Source organism: Dipteris shenzhenensis, chromosome 13 (assembly GCF_047967505.1).
Source record: "Dipteris shenzhenensis isolate YYH24624 ecotype China chromosome 13, Dip_SZ_1.0, whole genome shotgun sequence".
Classification (NCBI taxonomy): Eukaryota; Viridiplantae; Streptophyta; class Polypodiopsida; order Gleicheniales; family Dipteridaceae; genus Dipteris; species Dipteris shenzhenensis.
Window position 1 is genome coordinate 39,844,761 of NC_141608.1, and position 14,452 is coordinate 39,859,212.

Here is a 14,452-nt window from a genome sequence, read left to right on the forward strand (position 1 = left end):
AGAAGAGTTAGGGAAGAGTGTTAGAGATAGCTAGATGAAAGATGGGATGAAACCAACTCAGAGGTAGATTTTGATTCTAAACCTGAAGTAGAGGAATGACAACAAAGATAAGAACAGAAAGAAGAGAGACATGAAAAGCAAGAAGATGATGACTCCGATGAAGAAAGAATGAAGGAGAGGACCAAAGACAACAAGAACATGACAACTTTGATGAAGAAATAACAGAGGAGGACAAAGACAGCAAGAATTGCCCAAAACCAAGGGGAATCATCAAGCAAAAGGAAACGCTTGGATGATGAGGCAATTAGAGGTGCAAAGACGGGAAAGGATTATTGCATCTCAATAGACAAGGAGCCGATCTCGCAAGCAGCATCATGGCAAGCTAGAATTCCAGATGTTCCAGCATCAAGAAGACCAACTGGTAGAAAGACTTTGCCATCAAGGGGTGGCAAAACAAAACCAAGAAGAGGTAGCGGGGGTGGAGGTGGAGGTGGAGGTGGAGGTGGAGGAAGAAGACGTCACCACAAGAAGCCAGGGATGAAAGTTCTTTGTGAGATACAAAGTATCAGAAGAGCATAGAGCTGTTGATCCCGAAAACTCCCTTCTCTCACCTTTTTTGTCTTGTAAGAGGGAGCAAAAGATGCTCTTATTTCTCTTTTTGAGAATACAAATCTATGTGCCATCCATGACAAGAGGGTTACTATAATGAGCAAGGACATGCAATGTGCACGAAGAATAAGAGGCAATGATGCACTCAGAAAATCATGATCAATGTTTCACAAGTTTTGGTTGGTGTAAAAACTCTTTTTTTAACTTATGGTTCTTGTAAGCACTTGGCATACATCTGGCATGCAAATATTTAAATTTTCTTAAAAAAAGCTCCAAGGCCGCCCCCTTTTTTTTTTAAATGATGGTTCTTGCATTATTCTTTTGTAAGGAGCTCCAAGAGCCCATGCTTTATCTGGCACACCACGAGCCAAGATGGTGATGGTGTCTTACCCTGTGGCACACCAGATCAAGCATGGGGGCTCTTAGAGCCCCTTTTTTTTAAATTTTTTATTCATATTTGCATGCCCAATTCATGCAAGTGCATGTAAGCGCCTTATTTTAAAAAAAACAAGACTTTATATTCATTCCCCCTTTCATATTAACTTTTCCTTTGACATGACATTATTACATGAAACATCATGTCTTTAGAAACATCCAAAATGCAAAACTAGATTCTATTCCATCTTGTTTTGTTTAGGCGATAGCAAGATCTTGCCATGATCAAGTTGCCATAAGTGAAAATTTTCTTTCACACCAATAGCTATTGGTACTTGGTTAAAACTTACGCCATAATTGTTCATTATTATGACAATTGCATGTTATTTTTCCAAATAGAGAATGAAAAACCATGTTCCAAAGTACACATGATAAAGAAAGTATATATTGTAAGCTAGCTTGATTTTGTTTACAACATTTTTTGCCTTTGGCCTCCAAAAGTTTTTGCATATTAATACTATTTCTCCCCACAGGTGCCAAGATAGTGGACTATGAGAATGTATCCTTTATCTACGTGGCATTGCAAACACTGGTGGTGGCACCCATAGTAGCAATTGCCAGAATTTTCCCTTGAAGTTTAAGCAGCCCGAAAGCAGATAGCACCTAATCTTGCCTCACAAGAATACATTTGCATGCAGTGTAAGGTAAGGGCACAAGGGACATCAACTTTGATAGTGCCCTACACTTCACCAATTCCCCATTTCCATCCAACGAGAAGGTGGAGTGGAAGCACATGGGTTTCTCTCTTGAACAACCCCATGTAATGTGCAAGCAAGGAGTCGACACCTATGCTCTCTCTTGGACCCCTATGTCACATCCCGAAATTGTCAATTTCAAAGGCACCTTAAACCACAATAATACAAGAACATTAATTCAAAAGAACTTGTAAAAATAACATCAACTTATAGTCTCTTGTGCATCTTTTTCATCAAAGCCTTGTTTGTTTAAGTCGATGCAGCTCTTGCTTTAATGAACGTGAGTTGATGAAGACGATGATGAGGGCTCTCCAAGGCCTTCAAATTTGTGATTGTTTTGCCTTTTCCTACATCTCCTTCTCCATAGATTCTTGCAATTGCAAAATTTTGGCCTTTGTAAATTGTTTCTTACTCTGAAACAATCATTTCTTGCCAAGTTTGAAGGATTGACTCCTCTCAAGAGCCTACATCAATGGAGGTAGCTCCTAAATCATAGGAACTCCACAATCATAGGCACCACCCCATGTGGGGGCCTTTGCATTACATCATCACCTGTGTCATGGTCCATGCCACTAAGTGTGCCTCTTCAACGCACACACACACACACAACCATATGACTGCTAGTGGATGCACACCTAGCAAGCCCTTGATCACACATATCCCAACATCTCTCTCTCTCTCTCTCTCTCTCTCTCTCTCTCTCTCTCCGTCACACCCCTTTCTATGTCTCTTTATCAACATGCTAATCTCTCTCTCTCTCTCTCTCTCTCCCCCTCCATCACACCCCTTTCTATGTCTCTCTATCAACATGCTAATCTCTCTCTCTCTCTCTCTCTCACACACACACACACACACACACATGCACACACACACACATGTAGCACCCCTAATCTCTCTCTCACACCCCTCTCTCTCTCCATCTATAAGACACCCCTTCTACCTTTTGTCTCTTCCTCATACTCTTTCAATCTCAATATGGTCGCCCCTTTGAACACACATAAACATACATAGTAGAATGTACAAATGGAGTTGCCATGATGCAAAAATGACAATGTACATCATACATACAATTTGAAGGAAAGCAATGTAGGATCCAAGTTCATATCTTGAGCCATATATACATGCTAAACCTTCACCTTTCATTTCTTTTTGGTATTACAAAACCCAACAATGCGACGCTTTCAATGCTTCTCTTTCTTTGCTCTATCCTTTCTTGAAACCTTGAATGGGCCTATTGTAGAAGTAACCTAGTACATTAGCCCTAGGGGGTGAGTAAAATGACCAAAGGGGATGGTGGGGGCAAAAGGGAGGCAAGTGGCAGGTAGTGGGGACCAACCGAAGTCTCTCCACCAAGGGGAGGGCAATATGGAACCCTTGATTCTTTTAATGCTCAAGCCCTCCCATTAGTTGGTTTGACAATCTTTAGGTTAGATAAATCTTAAGGGCCTAATGCAAGAGGCCCTTTTTGAAATCTCCTAATGGTATTGATTTCCATTATTGGATTCCAATAGGGGCTCCCAGTTGGTGAAAAATGTATTAGAGCATGAAAGATGGGGTGAAAGGGGGAGGAGGGGGAGTAATAAATTGGTACAACTGGCTGTTATCCCCTCAATAAATTTGTGGTGTGATCAAAGCCAAAACACAAGTCCAATGACATAAAGAAGCGTCAAACAAGAGAAGTGGTCATCACGAGCACGAAAGCTCCCGGCGAGCGGAGTTATAGAGCAAGAAGAACTTGGAAGTAGTTAAGAGCTACCGAAAGTTGAGATCCTACATAAAGGAGTCCTCAACACAGCTGAAGCAGAGTCATGAAGTCACCATGTAGCCAAAGCTAGAAAATGGTAAGGAAGAAGTGCAAATGGGAGTTGTAGGTCAATAAGGAGGCAACAAATAAACAAGGAATGAAATGTGGCTAAGGAAGAGGACAAGAACTTCAAGGAAAGGAGCTGCAAATGAACCATATGAGAAGATGGGTGGAAGGAAGTCACAGAGTTATCACAGTACGTAAGGAGAGTTGCCACCAAGACAAGTGATTGTATGGTAGCAAGAGCAAAAGGGCCGTGCTAAGTGAATTTACAAGCCAAGGTTGTAGAAGCCAAGATGAATGATAGAAGCCAAGGTTGACAGCGATGATAGCACAGAGGCTAAGAAAGAAAAACAAGATAATCATGGAGTTGCCAGGTCCTAATGCCGAGTGTAGAAGAAAGTAGGCCTTTATATAAAGGCTCCCACAGACAATGTTTATAACAGCTCATGGCCGCTTATGGAACCAAAGCACTAGTGGTGGGTAACGAAGCAGGGGGTAGGTTGGAGTGGATGGTTAGTAAGGTGGGTAAACTAGGGAGTGATTAGGTAAAGGGGGTTATGTGAGGGAGTGGTTAGGGGGTTGGTTAGGTTAGGAATGTGCAAGCACACAAGAGCTATGAAGCATGTGTAGGGCTAGGAAAAAGTGTGTGGGTCAAGCTAGGAAAGAAAAATGGGGGTGGGTTAAAAGTACTAAATTAAGAAAAAAGAAGAAGACAAGAAATGAGAAGCCATAAAAATGAAAAAGGAAGCCAAATGAAGGAGTATTAATAAATTACACATCATAAATGAGAGAAAGGGAGGAAGGGGCAGTTTAATAACTCAAAATAAAGTTTAATCTAAGGGGAAGGGGGCTATATATATATATATATATATATATGGGGGTAGAGGGAGGGGTATGTGTGTCAAATGTGAAGGTGTGGAAGTTGCAAGTACGAACATGTATGTTTGTGTGTTGTGCATGCATGCGTGCGTGCGTGCGTGCGTGCATGTGTGTGTGTGTGTGTGTGTGTGTGTGTGAGAGAGAGAGAGAGAGAGAGAGAGAGAGAGAGAGAGAGAGAGAGAGAGAGGAATGGAGCTAAGAGAGACTGCCTACATGAATGGCTTCTCCCAAAGCATTCATCACACTTAGCATGATCTTTCCCTCAACCTCGACCTCTCTGCTACCGTCTTCATCGACTACCAGATTCATGGCCTCAATCTGAGTTGGCAATGGTCCCTTTGTGAGCATAACCAGGCGGTGCAAGCCTTGAGAGGTCTCAAGTTGACTATCAAGCATCGCAAATTGCCAAGGAAGTATTGAACTAGTGTCAATTGAAAGGACTGGTAGGGATGGTCGAGCAGCTGAATAAAGGAAACGACAATCGTTCTTTCTTCGAGGCAAAATACAATTGGCTCTACCACACCCAAGTCCTAGCCAAAGAGATGTTGACGAAGTCAAATTGTTTTGCTTTCTTCTAGTTGCCCTGCAACATGATCTAAGCGATGTCTCATGCATGAATCTCAAGATTATAAGAGCCATTTCACCAATTTTTTCAAACTGTGTGATAGACATGGCAACTTTCTTCATCCCTCAACTTATCTCAGTGATGGAGGTTCAGAGGCATTTCAAGATGTAGGGACATCATATTTGTACTAGATAATAGAGTAGCTATCTAAGAAAGGAAACAACGACTGTCCTCTCTTCAAGGAAAAATACAATTGTCATCTCATGCATATTCAGATTCTCAAGCTCCTTGAGAAATGAGATCTTTGACTCATTCTTAGCCTAATACATTGTCTACAAGACATGCCATGCACATAAAGATGTCCTACAAGCCCTAATATGAGGAATAATTAACCTCTTAATGGACAAAGAAATCAAGGAAGAGGTTAAGCATCCCATCTTATCTCTTTACCTATAAGAGCTACGACTACTACAGATATAAGTATAGCCACTATTGTTGCTTGATTTCTACCAGGTGTGGCTTGTGCATTAAAACCAACATTTAAATGCTGTACCAATTCCTGCAACTAAATACTCTACAATTGCAAATATGAACTCAACTTTGTAAAGGCATGATCGCTAATTGTGAAAACTCAAAAGGGTGCTTTTAAGTTTGATAGTCAAGCAGCTCAGTTGCTAATAATAATCATGCATTGATACTTGTCACAGTTCTTAGCACAAGCAAAGTTTCTAGAGATTAAAATGCAGATGTTTCACACAATAAAAATTGGTGTATTTTACAATAGATGTGATCAAATGCAAGTGCATTGGATTGGGATGTTTGGTTGTTCCTCATGCGGTCCATTAGAGCTTCCAAAAGGGGACGAAGCAGCATTATATGCTGACAAAGATCGTATGGAGTGAGTATAATCTACAAAGGGCATATGCATTTGGTAAGATGATAAAAGTCATATCAAGGCCATGTAGGAATTGATTTGGCAAGCATGGTAGAGGCCACAACCTTTTTAAAACACTTCGTTTGACATTGGGTGAAGGTGAGGTGGGTTGAGAGAGTAACTCTAGGGGGAGAGGGTGGTGCATGGAGGTGAAAGGAGAAGAGAAGGGAGCAATCATAACAAGAGGGAAGGTGGAGCAAAGGTGAGGGCGAGGGGGAGTGAAGGTGAGGGGGCTAAGGGAGCATCTATGAGGAAGGGGAGGGGGAGGTGGAGTGAAGGTGAGGGGGGAAGAGATTGTAGTGCATGAGGAGGGGGTGGTGAGCAAAGGTTGAGGGGTTGAGGGAGTAGCCACGCTGTGAGGAGATAGGAGGGGCAGTGATGTTGTGAGGAGATGGAGCAAAGTTGAGGGGGAGGTAGACCAAAGTTGGTGGGGTTCAGAGAGCAATTGCACAAGGAGGGGTGGACAGGGGTTGAGGGAGGTGCCACAAGGAGATGATGTGAGAGAGTAGCCACAAGGAGAGGGGAGGTGGGGGGTTGAGGGATTGACCACCACAAGGGGAGGGGAGGAGTGGGAGAAGCCACGAGGAGAGTGGAGGCGAGGGGGTTGAGGAAGTAGCTCTACAAGGAGAGGGGAGGACGAGGTGAGGGGCTAAGAGAGTTGATGCTCTTGCAAGGATGCTCGGTGAAGGTCATTAAGGGACAAAGACTAGAGGGAGGGTAAGGGGAATTGAAGCTATGAGGGGAATTGAGAGAGAGGTAGAGACAAGGAGGTGGTGAGATAGCTAGGAAGAGAGGAGAGAAAATAGAGAGGAGGAGAGAGGAGCTTGAGTACCATTGTGGTAAAACAAGAGAGTTTGCAGGTGATAATGAGCTTTAAAGTCATTATGGATAGATATGAACAATATACTTGCATCATCTTTCACAAGATGAAATATTTGTAGCATACTAGGAAAGATTATGTGCCCAGTATGCATGAGGCCATAGCTTTCTATTATATTTCTTAAGGAAGAGTCGCCAAGAGCTGGAGTGCACAAAGAGTTGGGAGATGTGCCTTCTGTTGGCTGGGTGAGAGAGCATGGTGAGCAAAGGGGGTGCCACTTGGCAAGCAAGGAGGCATCCTTCTTTAGAGTAGATGTTGAGTAAATCATGGGTTTTTGAAATTTGGGAGGAGTGGAGTGGTAATGATGCCTCTCTCATCTCGTGCTTTCCTCACAAGCCTTGCCTAACACATCATCCCACCACCCAAAAGACTTGCCCAACACACTTTTTGGCCCCCCATGTCCAGGCAAAGCAAGCAACATAGTAAAGCACTATGAAGCATGTGTGGCAGGGATGGAAGGCACCATAGCCAGAGCTATGGAGCTCAAGTGAGAGAAGATGCCATCATCAAGGAGGAAGAAAGCCAGGGACGCTTTTATGGAGCTCAAGTGATAGAAGATGCCATCGTCAAGGAGGAAGAAAGTCAGGGAGGAAGAAAGCCAGGGAGGAAGAAAGCCAGGGAGAAAGAAAGCCAGGGACGCTTTAAGGAGAGGGATTCCAGAGCCACACCAACCTGTAGTAAAGGTAAGCTTTTTTACCACACTCGAAGTTTTGGACTTTGCAAGAGGAGAGCAACATGCACTGTATAAACATAACCCAAAAAGTTTGTATTCACGCATCTTCCCTCCATTCAAGGTTCATGATAGCATGATTATCTCATTCTAATACTTCTCTAGCTCGCAGAATTGGTGGAGGGCACAGTGAAAGCTGGCGGGCAAGGAAACTTTATAGACAACAGAAAGCCTTTCTCAATGGCTACATCCTCAGATGTGCCACTTAGTGTCAAAATGCTTCGTTACTACATAGGAAGGCACGTCCAAAAGTAGATCAGGTTGAGTAGGATTCAGTAGTTCCATTGTTGTGAGGTGTTTTATCTCTCGCAGGATGGCTTTATAAAAGAGAGAGACTTTATAGAAGGCTTGGTGATTAAGAATTTTGCAATTCATCATTTTGTCTAAATAGATTGTTTATGTGCATTCAAAGGCACACATGCATATGATGCACATTCAAAGGCACCTACACACACACACACACACACACTTGCAGGGACACATGCACACACATGTACACGAGTACACAATCATATTTAACTTCACATGTACATGGACACACATATGTACACGAGTACACAATCATATTTAGCTTCACATAAACACACAAATACATATATGCACTCACACTTGCCCACACATAGACACACATGCACTCACCCACAGTGCACATACAAAGACCACACACACTCCTAACTAAGCGCATGTATCAACATTATCATGTACACACATTTTCAACATACACATTTGGTTGAGCACAATAATACTTGAGCCATCTTTTTTAAGACTTCAATACATGAGGTTGGGTGCATTCACAACTCTTCTTGAACATAAGGTTCTCCTCCATAATTGTGAGCTTGAATTAAAGGCATTCAATAATTGTCCAAATAAAAAAATACACATACTTGCACCCACATGTGTGTGTTGTATATGGATATGTATATGTTGTGTGTGTGTGTGTGTGCGCACACGCATGCGTGTAGATGTAGATGTATAGCTAGTCCCTACACACACAAGCGCGTGCGCACACACACACACATAGGTGCAATGCTACAAAAAACATTTTTTCCAACTAAATACTCTTAATTGATATTCAATTTAATTTAAAATTTTCTTAAAATTTCTAAAAGCTTAAGATTCCTTAAATTTAATTCCTCACCTATGATCCCAACTTCAAAACCGAACAAAACATGTCTCTATCGCATCGTAGACGGGTCATGCTACTTGTATTATAAACGATGGGGTCACGCTACTTGTATTATAAACGATGGGGTCACGCTACTTGTATTATAAATTGTCTCTAGCATGGAGAGCAAAGATACTCAATGAACCATTGTGTTTCCCTAATCCATTCCGTTAACAACCGGCTTATTAGACACCATATGCCCGTCGTCACTGTTAATGCTAAAAATCAGCACATGCAGAATTCTAAGATATGAATGACGGTTGGACGGCAGAGTAAAACGACGTTTGAATGCCATCTACGTGGTATTGAAGGACAAATCTTCATCATCCCTCGCTTAAAAAGTCGTTGAACACCTAGACTAGGGCGGAGTGCCCTCACATCCGAGAGCGAGCGACAGACATAGAGGGGGTGGGGAACCCCTGGGAGGATGTTTAACTAACAGAAGGTGAGGGAGGGAAGAAAAAAAGGGCGAGAGCTCTACGTTGCAGCTAATCAGCGGCCTAGAGCAAAAGTGTGGGAGTCGATGTCTCTCTTTAGAAAAGTGAACAAGCACAGAAAGTGCGGCATCTCGGGAAGGAGAAAAGGCAACGAGGGGCTGATTGAGTTGAACAGTTTAGAGCGACGATTTTTCTGATGGAGTTGAACAGTTTAGAGCGACGATTTTCTCCAAACGGGACCCGCTGTGTTGTTCTGTGGGTGGCCGGTCAAAACGCGAGGAGGAATTATTGACGTTATATGGAGTACCTGCGCCCCTGGAATTCGGATCCTATTATGGATGAGCGGAGCCCACGGACATAAGGTTGCAAAGAGAGGAATCGGGGCCCCTGTTGACGATGATGGGTCAGCAATTGGGACGTATCAAAATCGGGAGCTCCGAAGTCCGAATCCTGCAGGCTACAGGGAAGAAGACGAAGATCGGACGTGGGCGAGTGTGCCGCTCGTGCATGACGTAACTCCACGATTCACGAGCACAGCAAATGCCTGGCCGTGGCACAGTAACACAGGCTCTACAAGAAAAACGAAAGCCGTCACTGGAAAGGTGGGCTCGTTAAGCTTGCAACAGGCTGTGTGGGCAGTAAGTACGATGGTGAGTGAGAGTAAATGCTTTGATGGAGAGGTTAATGCAAATCTGGAACATTGGTGGGCAGTGGGATTGCACAAAACGGGTCGCATTTGGCACCGGAACGGATAATCGCTTGATGTAAACATGGATGGCAACGACCTTCTACAGTTCTACTGCAGCTGCCCAGTAGTGATTCTCATCAGTACTGCAACCAAATTACGAATGCGAACCTCGATCCAAATCCAACCGTCGGTCCCTACGAATAAGACCTTCGATTGTGACTTGAAATTTTGGAATTGCTTTCAAGTTGCCAGCAATCTATCTATAAAACTTTTAAAGCATGCCTTTGCTGTAGAGCTTTGTAGGCTGTTTAATAAACCAACCATTTCCTGTAGAGCTTTGTAGGCTGTCTCATAAACCAACCAGTAGGAGCCGACAGCTGACTTGCGCTTGACAGGGAATTTTTGCTGGCTTGACAATAGTTGCTACTAGCTTCTAAATTCTCGACAAGCTATACCCCATGCAGCATTTTCTACGGGAGAGAAGATTATGGCTGCTGGCAAGACATCAAGAGACTCGCTTCAATTACTCCTTGGCATTTTGTCCTAGGCAAGTGAGTTCTTCATTATGGGATTTTATTTATTTTCCCAAGTAAAAGAGAGAAATTTCATTATGAGATTTTTGGTGCTTTCTCAATGAAGGAAGGGAGGGTTCTTGGGAGAAGAGGCGCCAATTGCTTAGTTGCAAGGCAATGCCCCGTTCAATTGGTGGCAGTAAGACACTCATTGCAATGTAGTTAGTCTGTTGATGGAATGGATGCTATGCGAAGTGATTGGTTGAGAAGTTATGCATATGTGAGAGGCACTCCATTGAGAGTGAATGGTAAGCACGAGGAGAGAGAGAAAAAAGGGACAACAAATGTGGAGTGGGATTATTTTAATTGGGTTTTGGGATGTGTGAGTGAGTTATGAGTCTGTTTGGCATGGATGACTATGTTGAAAGACTTAAAATCCCAACACACAAACAACAAACTTCATAGATCCTCAACACAGATTGGCATTACACAAATTATGAAATTATCTAAGATGTCGAGATGGAGCAAGTGAAACTTGGAAAGAGACATGCCCAATGGAAAGAGACGTATGGGGCAAATGTATATGTAAAAACAAAGAGAAAGGAAACCTAAGCCCACATATGCAAGTCAAACAAGACCTTGAAAGGATGTAAAATTCATGTTGGTTAGTCGAGAGATAGATAGTGAAGAACCAAGTGATACATGCTCTAGAGCAATGTAGAAGCTCAAAAGCACAAAAGGGTGGATACATGTAAAAACTCTTGGGTAAAGTGACTTAAAAACTAAAATAACAAGTCGAGACAAATGAAAAGTAGCTCAGTCAAGTAAGGTAGCACACAATGGACGGAAGACTTACATAGAGGAAACAAATCCATTTAACCTAATGTTAGACCGTATTTGAAGCACTCCATCACATCATGGAGATGGGGTTAAAAAATTCATGTTTTGCTTTATAACTTGCATAGTTTTGAAATGTGTGTAGTCAGCCTTCAATTTGCTACCCTAGGCCATGATGTCAGGCAAAATTTTGAAGAAGAGCTAGTTCTCAATGAAATCCTATTGTTTGTTTCCGTGTTACATCTATGAATGCATTATTACTCACCTTATTCATCAAATACACCAAATGCTCCTAGTGCTTATATAAAAATGCAATTATGAGTTGAGAATCACACTCTTATTATTTATGTCTTATATTGTAGCAAAATGCATTTGGTCTTAGTAGCTTGATAGCTTAGCTTGCACAACCAAGTTGTTACAAAATCTAGATGCCAATGGTGAAAGTGGAACTTTTGCATAACCAAGTTATTCTGACTTCTGGATGCTAATGGTGAAAGCAAAAAACTAGAGCATTTGCAACACCTTGCTACTGGTAAGGCAGTGTGTAGGTTCCATAATTGTGACTATTCTTGCTCAAAGGTTGCATACATGGAGATTTGTCTCGGCTCACAACAATGCTAAATTGACATGGCACGCTCTTCAAAATGACACATTGTCTCTTGCGATGCTAAGTAAAGCACAATTGATGGTGCTAGCTTCTTTCATTCAAACGGAATACGTGGAGATGTGTTTTCTTAGTGCTTCACGAAAGCCTTTAGATTTGTTAGGGGCACTGCCATGGAGTTTTGAAGCAATAGCAACCGTATAGCTTGTGCGATTCTGACAATTCTGGATAGTATCTACTTGGTGGCCGCCGCAAAGACACCATGGCTTATTTCTCCTTTCACTAGAGGCTTTTGCATTCCTTGATGTTACTTAGTGAAAATTTATTCCCACGATGGAGACATGCTTTAGGGCTCCCTCATTTGTGGGCCACAAACTTTATTAATTAGGAATAGTTTTGCCATGGCGTTGAGCCCAACATGAAGCTAATCATGTTGAAGCAAGGCTTGACATAAGTGACATTGTGTTAGAACTCTAAGTGACAACAAGTAAAACAAGCAAGAGTCGAGTCTCAACTCCCATGACTTGATACATACAAACTACCATCGCTATGAGCAATATTGCGCTTTTATGCTAGTGATGACAACTAAGCAAATGTTGTATTTGTGAGCGAGTGGAAGAATGTGTGAAAAGCCATGTTGCTGAGGTCTAGTAGGTTGGGGATAGGGCATGGAGGAATAGTCACTATAGATGACTAAAAGTGTCTAATGCACCCTTTAATTGTGTCCATGTGCTTTTATCTAAGGGTAGGGTGAGGTGTTCTTAAGGGAAGATGGTGTACTAGGATCGAGTCACATGGAGATGTTACAAGTATTTGCCACCTAAACCAATTAACTTCCCATTGATAGCCTCACCTCTGGCTATTCGTCATGACTACGTTGGTTAGGCACTGAGACCCTACAGACACGAGCCTTATAGGTTGTCATTAGTGGCAAACCATTGAGGACACATGCACAATTTTGAGGGAACCACTTAGCAATTGGTGGTGAACAACAACATCTCTTCGTGGGGTTGCAATTGCAACCTTTGTTTTTGGTTGTTGTGATAGGTGAGCCTCTTTCAAGTAATTCCACCTTGATGCTCTTCTTTGATTTCTAGAAAGACCTTTGGCCCTATGCAAAACCCTGTTGGTTTTGCTTAGGACTTTCAATAGTTTTGGCTCCCACATGAAGCCTTCATGTAATTAGAGCCACCCAAACTGATGGTGAATGGTCTTAATAGCTAGTGTTGAACCAAAGGTTTTCGAATGCATAGGCTCCTAGTTCTCGCTTCATAATTTTTGTTCCGCTTCATAATTTTTGTTCTCTCCCTATTTGCCATCAAATGTGCATTTGGCTTGAAAGGAGGTCATTTGATGGTGGCATGAATGAGCCAAGCTCTCATGGCTGGCCAAATGAGCACTCAGAAAGCTCCATGCGATGAATGTTCCCACATCATTTCCTGAGCAGTGTGCCAGACATTTCTTGCTTCTGGCTAGGCATATCAAGGTTAGGGTTTGAATAAAATGAGCCATTGTTATTGGTGAGCAAGCTATAGATCAACAAAATGCCCTACTTGTAACCTCTTACAAAGGTTAGAGGCCTTGGAAGGGGTGCTATGTCGTTAGGAATTAGCAACCTTTCCCTTTCATAGAGAATTAGGGCCCATAATTTTCCTTCCTTTTGATTTTCTCGGGGGAACAATTGTCCCCTTGTAACTTGTCGATGTCTTGAGATGTTCTTAAACTTAAGGGTAGCAACATGTGGGAACCTCTGCTTAGGCTATTTGCCAAGGTTGGCAATATGCTAGGACCTGGCATTCGTAGGCATAGCCAAGTTGTTGTCTATAGCCTGTTGCCATCGCTAATTGACGTTTGAGTTTTTGGACTCAATTGAGTTATAAAAATTAGACGGAGCCTTGCAATGCTTGGATGGAGAGGAAGAAATTCCATCTCCAATGGAGCACTTGGAATGCCACAAGGTGTCAGCAAAATTTTGGGACTACTCGTGGGAACGCAAAAAACATTGGGATGTTTGAGCAAACTGTGTCGTATTTGTTGTCATGGGAACAACCTCATAAAGCAAATCCTTGTGTACCAGAAGGCTAGATATATGTGGCATATCGGTGCATGGAGGAGCAATTGTCCCTGCTATGCCACATGCCTGCAAAAGAAGGAGATGGTCCTTGTGCGTAAGCCAGGCCTCGTTAGCCTCCTACCTTCCTCTACGCATGAATTCTCCATCCACCTTCTTGTGCAGCTAGAGGAGAGCATTCATAGGCTGGAATAGTGCCAAGCCCCTATTTGCCTTGGATAGTGAGATAAAATTTCTGTCTCCATCGGGGTTGAAAATGAATTTTTGTCATGAATCAAGGACTCGAACGTGGGAACATCATAGAGTGTTGGCAAATCTAGGCATATTTGCAAAAGGAAATTTTTATTGGCTTGCCCTCACGGGAAGGTCTAATTGGAGGTTCTAGTTAGAGATGAGAAAAAGAAGTGTTTTCGAAATTAGCATTTGGGATTGTATGATTGGGCTAAGTTGCACTTGCTATTTGCATCCCATCTTTTTCTCCCCCTTTCTCTCTCTCTCTCTCTCTCTTTCTTCTTCACTCTTTTCTCTTGCTATTTGCATCCTATCTTTTTGGACGTGCCCTTACGGGTAGGATATAATAATGTTTTGCTCCCTTTGCAAATGG